At 40.0% G+C, this 14604-nt stretch overlaps 1 protein-coding gene across 1 annotated transcript in view; it reads left to right on the forward strand.

The window, feature by feature from the left end:
• Positions 1-14060, forward strand: part of PARP11 (poly(ADP-ribose) polymerase family member 11) — an 84229-nt gene extending 70169 nt beyond the window's left edge. Inside the window, exon 9 of the transcript XR_008391024.1 lies at positions 11111-14060. The gene's annotated coding sequence lies outside the window, so the exon portion shown is untranslated. The remainder of the gene's footprint in view (positions 1-11110) is intronic.
• Positions 14061-14604: the final 544 nt, after the last annotated feature.

Consider the following 14604-nt stretch of genomic DNA (forward strand, 5'->3'; position numbering starts at 1 on the left):
ATTTCCCATACTACTCTTGCCCTATTTTCTACCTACAGTCTATGCTACTTATTCTGTGTACCTTTTCCCCCTCTCTCCTCCTCCCATTCTCTTGTTGCTAACCCTCCATGTGATCTCCATTTCTGTGGTTCTGTTCCTGTTCTAGTTGTTTGCTTAGCTTGCTTTCGTTTTAGGTGTGGTTGTTAATAACTGTGAGTTTGCTGTCTTTTTACTGTTCATATTTTTTATCTTCTTTTTCTTAGATAAGTCCCTTTAACATTTTATATTTATAAGGGCTTGGTGATAATGAACTCCTTTAACCTGACCTTATCTGAGAAGCACTTTATATGCCCTTCCATTCTGAATGAAAGCTTTGCTGGATAGAGCAATCTTGGATGTAGGTCCTTGCCTTTCATGAGTTGTAATACTTCTTTCCAGCCCCTTCTTGCCTGTAAGGTCTCTTTTGAGAAATCAGCCAATAGTCTGATGGGAACTCCTTTGTAGGTAACTGTCTCCTTTTCTCTTGCTGCTTCTAGGATTCTCTCCTTCATTTTAATCTCGGCTAATGTAATGATGATGTGTCTTGGTGTGTTCCTCCTTGGGTCCACCTTCTTTGGGACTCTCTGAGCTTCTTGGACTTCCTGGAAGTCTATTTCCTTTGCCAGGTTGGGGAAGTTCTCCTTTATTATTAGTTCAAATAAGTTTTCCCCTTGTTGCTCTTGCTCTTCCCCTTCCCACATCCCTGTAATTCAGATGTTGGAATGTTTAAAGATGTCCTGGAGGTTCCCAAGCCTCTCCTCATTTTTTCGAATTCTTGTTTTTTCATCCTTTTCTGTTTGGTTGTTTCATTCTTCCTTCTGGTCTACTCCATTGATTTGAATCCCAGTTTTCTTCCCATCACTATTGGTTCCCTGTGTATTTTTCTTCATTTCACTTAGTGTAGCCTTTCATTTTTTCATCTAATTTGTGACCAAAATTAACAGAGCATGCTGATTACCAGTGCTTTGAACTGTGCATCTGATAGGTTGGCTATCTCTTTGGTCACTTAAAAGTATTGGCTCTGTGACTTTGATCTGTTCTTCCATTTGAACCATTTTTTTGTGGGAGGGTCTAGTCATGCTTGTTACATATGAGGGGCGGAGCCTTAGGTGTTCACCAGGGCGGGGCAACCCAGTTCCTGGGTTGTGATGCTATATGTTGGGCCAGAGAGGTCAGAGAAGGAACAATGGCATTTTCTCTGCTCTCTCTTGTATTTCAGATCCTTCTGCTGCTTTCCATAAGCAAATTGGGCCCTTCTGGTGCTGGTTCCCGGGTGTGTGGGCTTGTATACATTCTAGGACTCTGTGGGTCTCTCTCTCTCTCTCCTTTGAGGCTGGGAGTCTCTCCTGGCACTTCAGCCCCCACAAGTGTTTTCAATCAGTGCTTTTAGGCTTTATTTCCTGGCTCTGGAACCCTGGGTTGTGTGGTCTGTCTCGCTGCCTGTTTTCACATGGTTTATCTGCTCGCGAGTGTGTGACCGCGGTCAGCCAGCGGCCTTGCGTGCCTCATTGGGTCTGCCCATTGCCATCCCATGCCTGGGGTCTGCCAGCTGCCACATGCACACCCGGGTCCACCAGCCACCACTTTTTCCTGCCGCAACCCCTCTCCACTGGCCACTGACTCCGCCCCTCTTACCGATCTGGATGAGTGGTTGTTGGACTTCCGTACAGTTCAGTTTTCTGTCAGTTTTGTTTCTTCTTTTTGTTTCCAAATTTTTGTTGTCCTTAATTTTGGTTGTGCGAGGAGGCACAATGTATCTACCTACACCTCTATCTTGGCCGGAAGTCCGGCTTCATTCATTTGTAGGTGGCTTCTGATGAGATTGCAATATAGGGATATGCCAAAGACATTTGTGTATTCTCCAGCTGATAAGCCTTACTGTATCTTCTACCAAGAGGTTATAAAATAAGTTGTTTTGGACTCTGGCTTATGCTAACTTTACTTTGGTAAGCCAGTTTAGGAGAATCACAATCCAGAGTTTAATTAAAATTATTTTTGTAATATTAATTATAAACCCAGATTGTACTTCTTGTGTTTTTCTATTCCTTTTTAATAAATACCATTTCTTTTGGGATGGGGCAGTGTTAAAATATTTTTATTTATTTTTAGAGAGAGAGGGAGAGAGGGAGAATGAAACCAGTGACGTTTCTCTTTGTAGGATGTTGCTCAACCAAATTATCCACACTGATGAGGGTCAATTCAGTAGTTTTTTATGTATTCACAATGTTGTTCAATTATGACCACTAATTCCAGAACATTTCATCAACCCCAAAAGAAACCCTATACCCATCAGCAGTCATTTTCCATTCTCCTTTCCCCCTTGGCCCTGGCAACCACTAATCTCTTTTTCTATAAATTTGCCTATTCTGTACATTTAATATAAATGGAGTCATTCACTATGTGATCTTTTGTGTCTGGCTTCTTTCACTTAGTATAGTATTTTTAAGGTTCATGTTACAGCGTGTGTGAGTACTTCATCCCTCTGAATGGTTAAATAATATTCCATTATATGGATATACTATTTTATTCATTCATTAGTTGATGGTCATTTAGGTTTCCATTTTTTTATTATTATGAGTGATTTCCTGTGAATATTCATTTACAAGTTTTTGTGTGGATATATGTTTTCAGGCGGCTTGGGTATATACCTAGGCGTAGGATGGCTAGATCACATGGTAACTTTGTTTTAACTTTTTGAGGAACTGCCAGCCTGTTTTCAGAAGTTGTATATTTTCACTCCTAACAGCAGTGTATGAGGGTTCCAGTTTTCTCCACAATTCTCACCACCAGTCTTTCCTTTTGATTGTAGCCATCCTGGTGGGTGTGATGTAGAATCTTACTATGATTATTTTTTAAATATACGTTATTGATTATGCTATTACAGTTTTTACAATCCCCCCTTCTTTCCCCCTTCCCGCCAGTATTCCTCTTCCCTCCAGCAATTCCACCCCCTTTAGTTCATGTCCATGGGTCATGCATATAAGTTCTTTGGCTTCTTCATTCCTATACTATTCATAACCTCCCCCTGTCTATTTTGTACCTACCACTTATGCTTCTTATTCCCTGTACTTTTCCCCTTATTCTCCCCCTTCACTCTCCCTACTGATAATTCTCCAGTACCTTTAACACTGCATGTAATAATGGCTTGGGGTTGATGAACTTCTCTAGCTTTACCTTGTCTGGGAAGCACTTTATCTGCCCTTCCATTCTAAATGACAGCTTTGCTGGATAGAGTAATCTGAGTTGTAGGTCCTTGCTTTTCATTACTTTGAATACTTCTTTCCAGTCCCTTCTAGCCAGCAAAGTTTGTTTTAAGAAATCAGCTGGTAGTCTCATGGGAACTCCTTTGTAGGAAATGTTCTACCTTTCTCTTACTGCTTTTAAGATTCTCTCTTATCTTTAACCTTTGGCATTTTAATGATGATGTGTCTTGGTGTGGGCCTCATTGGGTCCACCTTGTTTGGGACTCTTTGTGCTCCCTGGACTTGTATTTCTATTTCCTTCACCAAATTAGGTAATTTGTTTAAAGATTTTATTTAATTATCTTTAGAGGGGAGGGGAAGGAGAGAGGGAGAGAAATATCAATGTATGGTTGCCTCTTGTGTGTCCCCTGCTGGGAACTGGCCTGCAACCCAGGCATGTGCCCTGACTGGGAATTGAACTGCAATCCTTTGGTTTGCAGGCCCACATTCAATCCACTGAGCTACACCAGCCAGGGCATAAATTAGGTAATTTTCTTTTATTATTTTCCAAATAAGTTTTCAATTTTTCGCTCTTCCTTTTCTCCTTCTGGCACACCTATGATTCAGATGTTGATAAATTTGAAGTTGTCCTAGATGTTCCTAAGCCTCTCTTCATTTTTTTTGAATTCTTGTTTTTATTCTTCTGTTCTGCCTTAATGCTTTTCCCTTCTGTGTTCCAAATGGTTGATTTGATTCTTAGCTTCATCCTCTCCACTGTTGGTTCCTAGTAGATTTTTCTGTATTTCACTTAATGTAGTAACCCTCATTTCTTCCCTTATGTTTTTGCTGTACTGGATGAATTCTTTAAGCATCCTGATCACCAGTAGTTTGAACTCTGCATCTGATAAGTTGGTTATCTCCATTACACTTAGTTCTTTTTCTGGGGTTTTGTTCTATTTTTTCATTTGGGCCATATTTCTTTGTCTCCTCAATTTGGCAGCCTCCCTGTGTTTATTTCTGTATATTAGAGCTGCTTTGACTTCCTGTTTTAGAAAAGGCACCCGTAAATTGTGTGGGGCAGACAGTTTTTGAGTTAAGGTCAACTAATACAGTAGAGCAGTCAGCGGTCATGATGCATGAGGAAACAAGAGTTTAAAATAAGAAGGGAAAGAAATTGACTTGGTTCACCCCTCAAATCTCTACTGCCACTCAGTCCCCTTCCCCCTTCAAGTTCACAACTCTGAGTTCCTGCAGTATATCAAGCAGTGAGCAAGTCTGACATGGCCTCTGCCCTCATGGAATTTAAAGTCTAGCAGGGAGGGGCTTATACTTAACTGTAGAAAGTGATAGGCTTTACCAAAGGGGAAGTTCAGGCCAATATGAGTGCCTCTGATGAAGGGATCTAACTTATCCTAGGGGATCAGAGAAGGCTTCCCTGAGAATGAAGTATGACTATGGAGACCTGAAAGATGAGTGAAGGTGAAGGATTGGTTTTAGTCCCCCCAGCCACCCTGAGGTTATGCTGTATCAGGCTTTGGGGCAATGAGAAAAGCTAGGTGTGCAGTGAAGGCAGACTGGAGCAATTTTAATCATTAAAATTAAGATGACAGAATCAAAGCCTCATAAAGAACCCCCAACTCATGCACATGGCTGTGGGGTCAGCCCCAAGGGAGCGAGGACCAGCACTAAAGGGTATGTGGGGAGAAGACAGGGTTTTAAAAAAACTTTTAAATCCTTACCCAAGGATATGTTTATTGATTTTAGAGAGGAAGGGAGAAAGAAGCATCAATATGAGAGAGAAATATGGATTATCTGCCTCCCATACGTGCTCTGATCGGGGATCCAACCCACAACCTAGGTATACGCCCTGACCAAAAATCAAACACGTGCCCTGGCTGGTGTAGCTCAGTGCATTGAGTACGGGCCTGCGAACCAAAGGATCGTGGTTAGATTCCCAGTCAGGGTACATGCCTGGGTGCAGGCCAGTTCCCAGCAGGGGATGAACAAGAGGCAATGATACACTGATATTTCTCTCCCTCTCTCCTTCCCTTCCCCTCTAAAGATAAATAAATAAAATCTTTTAAAAAATCAAACATGCAACCTTTTTGGTGTATGGGAGGATGCTCCAGCCAACAGAAGCACCCAGCCAGGGTGATTTTGTAGATTTTTATACAGTTACTGAGAATTCAAGATGCCTGTTACATACAGGCATTTCTTTACCCTTGTGCCTTTGCTCATGCCTTGCTGCTTGTCCTCAGAACACATACTCATCTAGCTCTCTATACCTTCAAAGTCATATCTATTGGAAACATGGGCTTGGGAGTCAGAAGACCAAATTGAATCCTGGTACCACAACTTACCAGTTGTCTGAACTTGAGGAGGCTACTTTCTGTGCTTTAGTTTCCTCATCTGTACAAGTAGGGTTAATGATAATGCCTACAACGTGTGATGAAATAATTCCTGTAAAAGACACAGAGTAAGCCTCTGTAAGTGTTAGTAGTATTAATATGAAAGACCCTTGTTGGGGGGTTTCTGTAACTAATACTACCCTCACAGATCTTGGATTCCTGCAGGATTCATACTGCACTGGAGTTAAGAGCATACTTTTTTTCTTAGCATTTACTTCTTCAATTCCCTTTATTCAAAGACCACCAGAAGCAGATCTGTAGTTAAACAAGGTAGGCCATAGTTGTCAACATGAGAAATATCCAAACCTGTAAGAATTTTTATCAGTTTATTTGAGTCAAACTGACAATAATGGCCAGGATGCAAAATGTCAGTGAATTGAGAAAATGCTATGGAAAGGAGTAGTTTTACCCCTGATTTTATACATCAAAATCAAAGGGGAAGACAGACAGAAGAGGGTTACATGAACTTTGTTAGTGATAGATTAAGGAGGTAGGGGAAAGCAGACTGGGAGTGGGCGGCGGGGAGAGGGCGAATCTCTGGGACTGGATAAAAAGTAAAGTGAATAGACACATTTCTTTTACACGTGTGTAAAAGTTAATAGTCAACAGTTAACATAAACAATGAGGGGATTTGTGGTTTCCCCCTCTGGTGGTTGTGCTTTGAAGGAGTCTAGAAAAAAGGAAATACTTTGTTATTCCAAAGGCATGTTATCGGGTATATTATCCTAGATGTAAAAAACTCGAAAAACAAACAAACAGGCTCAGTTAAGGTAAAGATTGACCTCTGTTAGGGAAAAATACAGGCCTCAGACTGCTGTTAGTGAGAAAGTTAATTTCAGACCATCCTTTGTGGTTCCTTTTCATTCTGAGTTTGTAAGGCCACCATGCAGGCCTCCCCTGAGCTTGTTGGGTTCAGTATGTGGCCTGTTTTTGTCCATGCGGTGAGGGAAAACACAGACCATGGGGACCGTGGAGTATCTTAGTAAGAGGGTGTTAGAAAGAACTTATTTCAGGATCTGGGTTTTGGTTGGGTGATTTGGGGGAGCATCTAAGAAAATGGGATTCTGCCTTTGATTGGGTGCTGTCCAAAAGCAGGGTGAGTCTGTGATTGTGCATGTCGGTCTCATCTATAGGGAGGAAGACTAGCTGAAAGAAAAGCTGGCATTTGTAAAGAGGCTGCAGTTACTTGTTTTGGCTAAGAGCTGGGTGGTTGGGTATTCTGTGGTGGCACAGTGAGTTTATTTTTATCTGTGCTTAGACAAAATTATGAAGTGACCTTGTTTTGTCTCGTGTCATCATAGTCTGAGAGTTTATGTTCAATAGGAGAATTAATATAACTTAGTCTGGGTGCCAGGCCAGTTCCTAAATGTCAGGGGCTGTGTTTTTGTTTTTTTTCTTTCTGGTTAAGTAACTCTTATTTGGGCTAGTTTTCTTTCTTCAGGGAAATGGTCAGTGAATATATTCATTCATTGAACAAAACACTGAGTATCTATATCTACTACGTATCACACAGTTTACTAAACACAGGATACAATAGTAAGAATCCTGTGTTCAAGGAGCTCAGAGTCTAGCATAAGAAGAAAGAGAAAGGCTGTCTGCTTCAGTCAACCATCTTTTCTTAAATGCCGTCTTCAACTTTGTCACAAAGTGCTGCAGGCTGTGCCTGTGCACTCCAGTGACAGTCCACACCTGCCCCACTGGGCAGCGTTAGAGACTCGGTGTTAGAGTCTCTCTTCACCTTGATCTGTAATTTCCTGCCCTGTACACTGCCTGGCCTATGTCTTCCCCTTCAAACATGCACAGGTTTTCTGCACGGTCTCTGTTGCCCCTTTATGTGGTCAACATGTGGAAGGTATTAGTTACTTCAGATTCCTGTCTCAATACTGTACAGACTATTCCTTTTTTCCTCAAAAGAATGCTTTAACTCAACAGATAAAATGCTGATTCTGTGTTAATGTGTACCTTTGCTATTTAGGTCTATTTTGTTTGACTAGGTGGCAGAGACCACGTTATTGGGAGGTTTCCAAATTACAGTGAGAGCAGCAAACACTAGATGGCAGTGTCTTACTCCGGAACTTCGTAGCAAACCTGGGTGCTAAGTTCCTCTCTTAAATTTTAGTGAACTGGGTCAAAGGACGAAATTATCCAGTCTCTTTTTTGCCACCAGGTGGAATAACTCTGGTCAAATTCCCCTGGGTATGAGTTTATCGTATTTGTGATAATTGCTAGGAAAAATGGGCCCTTCCCACTGGTTTAGAATCTTGCCTGTCTGAAAGTTCCTCCTAAACAACCCTTTCACATACTATTATTTAATATTATTTTCTTTCCTTTTTCATGTGAAGTTATACTTAACCCAGGTAATGATTACTGGTTACTTTCTGAATCCATAAACACAAAGATAGTTACTCTTTGAAACTTATCTTTTCAGACATATAATAAAAATCTGTAATTCTCAAATTATGGAGACTCAAAGTTTTGCCATTCTGCTTGGCACAAATAAAATACTTAGTTTCTTACCATTGTAAAATTAATATCTTAGAACACAATACGCATATTCTGTGCTCTTTACAAAATGTTTCCCAGGCCCTGGCCAGTGCGGCTCATTCGGCTGGAGTGTGGTCCCATAACTGAAAGGTTGCAGGTTTGATTCCTGGTCGGGGCACATGCTGTGCTGCATGTTCGATGCCCAGCCTGGGTGCGTGAGGAAAGCAACCAGCTGATGTTTTCTGTCTCCCCTCCTCTCTCTCTAAAAGCAATGAAAAGATGTCCTCAGGTGAGGACTAAAAAAAATGCGTGTCAGAAAAGATGGGGCATAAATTTAGCTTAAAACTGGAATCTGTGACACATCAACACACATGTTTCTGAATGAAATACTGCTTTCAAGTCTAAGGAGCTGAACGTGGTACACTAGAAATTTTTCAAAGGTGTAATTTCATACTGCTTCTATGAAACTGCAGCGGGGTTAGATAATAATATGCCACTGTGGAGGACAGGAAGAACTGACTCCCCGAGGTTATGTTTCAGTGTCAGAGCCGGCATAGACCCAGGCCTTGTGATTTCCAGTTGGGGGATCTATCTTTCAATGAACTTTGTGGCAATGTGGCTATATTTGCCTTATCTTAGCAATGATATCCTTCATTATAAAAATATATTTATTATAAGATGTGTCATGGGATTAGCATTTTGTTTTTGAAAAGCAATGTGCTATAATGAAGTCATGGTTTTGGAGTAACGCAGCCGAAGTTACAGACCCAACTTTTGAGCTGGTTAGCCTTGGGGAAGTTACCCGGCTTTTCTGAACTGCTATTCCTTGTCTTTTAATGTTGTTATGAGAATTACCTGAGGCTGTATGAGTTGTGAAAAGCACTTAGCACAGTGTCTAACATATGCTAGTTGCTCAACACGTAGATACAGTTACTATTAATTGAATTGTTCCAAGATGAGGGAATTTCTAAGGTCACGAAAGGTCCAGATGGCCTTGGAGGTCATACTGGAATAATCGAGTGTCAGATCTCAACACTGTTCTTCACCTCTCAGGAAGCACAAGAAATGGATGCAGGCGACAAAAACCAAGGCATAGAAAGGCCAAGCAACATAAGTAAGAATAGATTTATGATTTAAATTCTTTTTCTAAAATGATCTTATTTATTTATTTTTAGAGAGAGGGGAGGGGAGGGAGAAAAAGAGGGGGAGAAATATTGTGAGAGAGAAATACAGGTCATTTGCCTCTCATTCTACTGGGAATTGAACCTGCAACCCTGGCGTGTGCTTTGACCAGGAGTTGAACTGGTGACCTTTTGGTTTGCAGGACAATGCCCAACTAACTAAGCCACACTGGCCAAAGCTATGATTTAGATTCTTTAAGCAGGGTGTGGAAAAGGGTATTATGATTTTGAATATCCCTTCCAAGCTGATGACTTTCTGTTAAGAATTTTTTGTACTTTTTTTTTCATAAAAGAATCACAACAATAGCACGTAATGTTTTGGCTATGTTTAGATTATCATGGACTGAATTTAAGTAATCTGCCATTATTCACTGTCAGGTCTTCAGAGCCAGGTCATAATCATTCTTTTCTTGTAGCTCCTAGCTCAGTGCCTCAAATATTCACGTTTATATTTGCTGAGTTTATAGTTAAGTGCATTGGCGTTAAGCTAGTTTTGGCTCTTCCACCAACTGGGCAAGTCACTTCCTCCTGGGTGTCAGCTCCACATCTCTGACGTGAGAGGGTGGCCCCTTCTAGTTCTCATTGTCTGTAGTAGTACACAGCTTTTATTCTCTCAAAGCTGCCAAAAAGTGAAAATGAGATCAATTCTGCAAAATGATTTATGTTCACAGTTCTCCCCCCTTTGAATAGACTTGGACCATAAAACGGATGATAAATAGAAAACTGAATAATAAGCAAAATGTACTAAAATAAAAAAGGATAAAATAGCAGAGATTGAGGGTATTTTTAGTGTAGTGAAAGTTCCTTTAGAGAAAGTTGACCCTCTTGCCAGACGACCTTTGAGAGTCCAATCTATGTATTTTAATTAAATTTATTGGGGTGACATTGATTAATAAGATTACATTGTTTCAAGTGTACAATCTATAATAGATCATCCATATATTAACACGAAGTTTAGTTTCCTTCCATCATCATGTAGTTGACTTACTTTACCCTCTTTAGTCTCCCCCAACCCCCTCCCCCCTGGTAACCACCATACTGTTGTCTGCATCTGTTAGGTTTTTTGTTTTGTTTTGTTTGTTCATTTGTTGCTTTTTGTTGTATATTCTACATGTGAATGAAGTCATATGGGTCTTATTCTCTTCCAGCTGACTTGCTTCGTTTAGCATGATATTTAAGATCCATCCATGTTACTGTAAATGGCAGTATTTCATCTTTTCTTATGGCTGAGTAATATTTGATTATATATGTATGCACCATATCTTCTTTATCCAGCCATCCACTGAGGGACACAGGTTGTGTTTATGTCTTGGCCACCATGAATGATACTGCATTGAGTGTAAGAATATATTTCTTTACAAGTAAAGGTTTTCAAATTTTTTGAGTAGATACCCAGAAAAGGGATTGCTTGATCATAAGGTAGCTCTATTCCTAATTTTTCAAATAATCTCCAGATTGTTTTCCATAGTGGCTTCCCCATTTACATTCCCATCAGCAGTGTACAGCAGTTCCTTTTTCCCACATCCTTGCCAACACTTGTTATTTTTTTGTTTCTTGATAATAATCATTCTAACAAATGTGAGGTGGTATCTTATTGTGGTTGGTATTCTCATTTCCTAAATGAAAAAAAAAAGAACCACTAGTTTGTGTAATATGTGGTTTCACTTATTAGCTAATAATAACCAAATAAAATTTAAAATTAGACATTTTAAGTTATTGCTTTAGTCTTAAACATTTATCAACCACCCTCTGTGTGCCAGGTGAAAGCCATTCATCTATCAGGCCCTTTACTAGGACTGACTTCAAAGAAAAATAATGTATGGTTCTTGTCTTCCAGGAGCTCTTGGCCTAGTGAGAAGATGTGAATTCATGTGTTATGGGAGTTACAAGGGATCATACATACCTGGAGAGTAGGATAAGCTTAACCTAAGGGTAAGGGAATGTTCTGTGCAAACCTTGAATGAAAATACTAGATGACAAAAGTAAGAAAGGACAGTCCAAGCCATACAGAGATGAGCATGGGCAAATGTGTAGAGTCGGGAAAGGGGTCTGGATATCTGAGAACTAGCAAGCAACTGTGGCAGCACTGTGTGGTTGTGTGGGGAAAGCAGGGAGTGGGAGATACACAGAAGAATTAGAGGAGTTTTAATTAAAATTGGATCTGCCCTTTGACCTAGTGATTCCACTTCTGGGAATATACCCGAAAAAAACCCAAAACACTAATTTGAAAGAACATAAACACCCCTCTGTTCATTGCAGTATTATTTATCACCAAGCTAGGGAAACAACCCACGTGTCCATCAGTAGATTAGTGGTTAAACAACTATAGGACATTTGCACAATGGAATACTACTCGGCAATAAAAAAGCAAATTTAACCCTTTGAGATGGCATGGATGGACTGGGGAACATTTTGCTAACTGAAATAAGCCAGTCATAGAAAGACAAATACCATATGATTTCACTCACATGTGGAATCTAATGAACAAACTGAACTAAAGCAAAATAGAGACAGACTCTTGGAGAGCAGGATGATAGATGGGGGAGGGGTGGTGAGGGACTGAAGGTGTTGAGAAAAAAGAAAAAGGGACTCATGGATGTAAACAACAGTGGTGATGTAGGGTTGGAAGAGATATAAGGAGGATAAATGGCAATGGAAAAAATACAATAAAAAAGAATTAGAGGAGATAAGGCTGTAATAGGTCAGGCCATGTTGGGAAGGGATTTGTATTTAAGTTAAGGTCTTTGGAGTTTGTTTGGGGAACTGACCAAAGCTTTTAAGAAGCTGAGGCACAGTCTGCAAGACTCGATAAGTAGAGATGTCATTAATAGAGATTAAGTAGAAGGAAGGACCCAAACACCCTAAAATTTATTTATGAAAAAAATTGTGCATTTATTCTCACATGTTTAAACTTCAGTCACCTGCAAAGTACTCTTAATTTGATGCACTACATACCTATCAAGATGTGTTTTCCACTGCTCAAATCAGTTTTTGAACTCATTGATTTTGATGCCTTTTAGTGCCTCTGCCATTTTTTGTTTTACCTCTTCTACATTGGCAAACTTCCACATTGGCACCCATCATGAAATGGGCAAAGACAAGGAAGAGTCTTCAAAAAAAATTCACTAAAGCTGAGCACAGCCTTTCACAACAAGGCCAGCTGACACACTGATACAGATGGGTTTCTAAAACACTCACTAGCAGAAGAAGCCTGTATGTACAAGGGACCATCCAGGAGATAATTCCAGGGTTTTTTGCCCTCCTGCCTGATATATGAAAAACAGAACATTGCTGGACAGTGCAGTGCTCAGTAATGTTTTATTTACCTGGCACTGCTCCCATTTGCTAGGAACAGCAGACATACCTGTTCTCCCTTGTCCCAATTTGCATACAGAACATAATGAGAACAACCTTTGTTTTTGTTAACATGACCCCATCTCCTTAGCTACAATAATTGTTTTAGGGCTGGTCACTAGATACAGGTTGGTTTAGTCATAATATCTTATTTTCTCTACCCTGTCCAGAGTGCTTGGTCAACACAGGGGTATGTGACCCAGTCTTAGGCCTCCAATTAATCTGAATTTTGAATAGGCACTAAGGGAACTGGGCTTTTCTTCTCAAGTGCTGAATCCGCAAAGTTGGAAGTGTAGAGGTGCTGTTGGTTATGTCTCATGTGTGGAAGAAGCTGGTCTTCAATAGAGAAAAACTGAAACTAGCACATGGAAAGGAGGAGATACGAGAAACATAAGGAAAGTGAGTTCTGGTGGCCTTTCAGTCCTTGGTCTCAGGCATCCTGAAGCTAATTTAATCCCTGCTTGTCCTATGGTTTGGTGGACATGAACCAATAAATTACCCTTTTTGCCTAAGGTAGTTACTGTTGCGTTTCTGATACTTGCAAACAAGAGTCCCGACTACTCCGACTACTCCACTACGAGGCAGGAAGATAATTGTGATCTTGATACATTACAGTTTAAAAGATTTTTCTGTTGATGATAATGGAGTGCAGGCAATAGGTCAGGACTAGAGAGAGAGATTTGATAGGCATGTTTAGAGAAGAGGTGGTTAAAGCTGTGGAAGGGGGTAAGCTTGCCTAAAGTAAGCATAGAAAGCGACTAAACACTGAGGATGGAACCTTGAAGAATGCTAACATCTAAGAGGGTAAAGGAGGAGGAAATATCTGTTTCCCACCCAGGCCATTTTTGAGCTTACCCAGCTGTTCCAATGCTATGGTCCTCAGTGGGGAGAAAGCAATCTGTTCAAATCTATGAAGGGAGCACTAACTTTCATTTTCTTTTTCTTATTTTAACTACTCTGGGCCACATCTTCTGAAATCCGCCTCTTAGAGCTTTTGGCCATGGGAATAATTCTAATTATTCTTTCCCAAAATACTCTTTTGTACATTTGAAATCTGATCTCATAACCTTAGATGTCTCCTCTTCAGAGTTAAGCTCTCACTTCTTTCAGCTTGAATTGGCACTCATCTGATAATTATCAGATTTTCTGAAATTCTTCTAAATGGCTGTGTTGCAAAGGGTGCAGGATGGTACTTGGAATGGGACATGTTATTTCAGATGCAATGTTCCCAGTTTAGAGTAGAGCAGAACAAATACCTCTCTGTTCTGAACACCATCCTGGTTGCACTCCGGAAATTTGGCACTTGTGAATAACCAAATCATCCTAGGTCTTTTTTTCCCTAGAAATTTATGGGAAACCAGACAAAGTCTATAATAATGATTAATGTTGAACTTAAAGGCCTTTACATTTGTCTCTGTTAAATTATTTTTATATGAAAGGATGATTATTGTAACATTATATTAAAATAAATTGGGACCAATAAACTTGGTCAAAATAGAAAAAGTTAAATATAGTGCATACAAAAGGTGGAGTATCATGTGTTTGTCAAAGTGATCTTCCTGACACGTGTGTAATGACATGGGAAAATACTTATGGCATGTGTTAAGGAAAATGCTGGGTTTAAACCATACATAATAAGAAATTGTTAAAAGTCTCTGTTAGCAAAGGAACTGGGACTCAGTGGGAGAGTGGGGGGAGTGTCCTTCTTCAATTTATAATTCACTTTTCTAACTTCACAAAATTATTTTTATCCTCATTATATTGCCCAACATTTTTGTCATTCAGAAATTTATTTGTCACATGGGAGATAAAAATGTCCTGTTGGGAAACGACAGAGGGCTGTAGTTAATTACCCAGGAATGCACTGAATTTTTTAGTCATAGTAACCCTACCTGGATATATGATTTAATCACTACTTTGACACATTCTTAGAAAATACATTCAGACTGAAAGGCATCTAAAAGATTGTTTCATTCA

The sequence above is a fragment of the Artibeus jamaicensis genome, unplaced genomic scaffold (assembly GCF_021234435.1).
Source record: "Artibeus jamaicensis isolate MK-2021 breed Jamaican fruit bat unplaced genomic scaffold, CSHL_Jam_final contig_1028, whole genome shotgun sequence".
Classification (NCBI taxonomy): domain Eukaryota; kingdom Metazoa; phylum Chordata; class Mammalia; order Chiroptera; family Phyllostomidae; genus Artibeus; species Artibeus jamaicensis.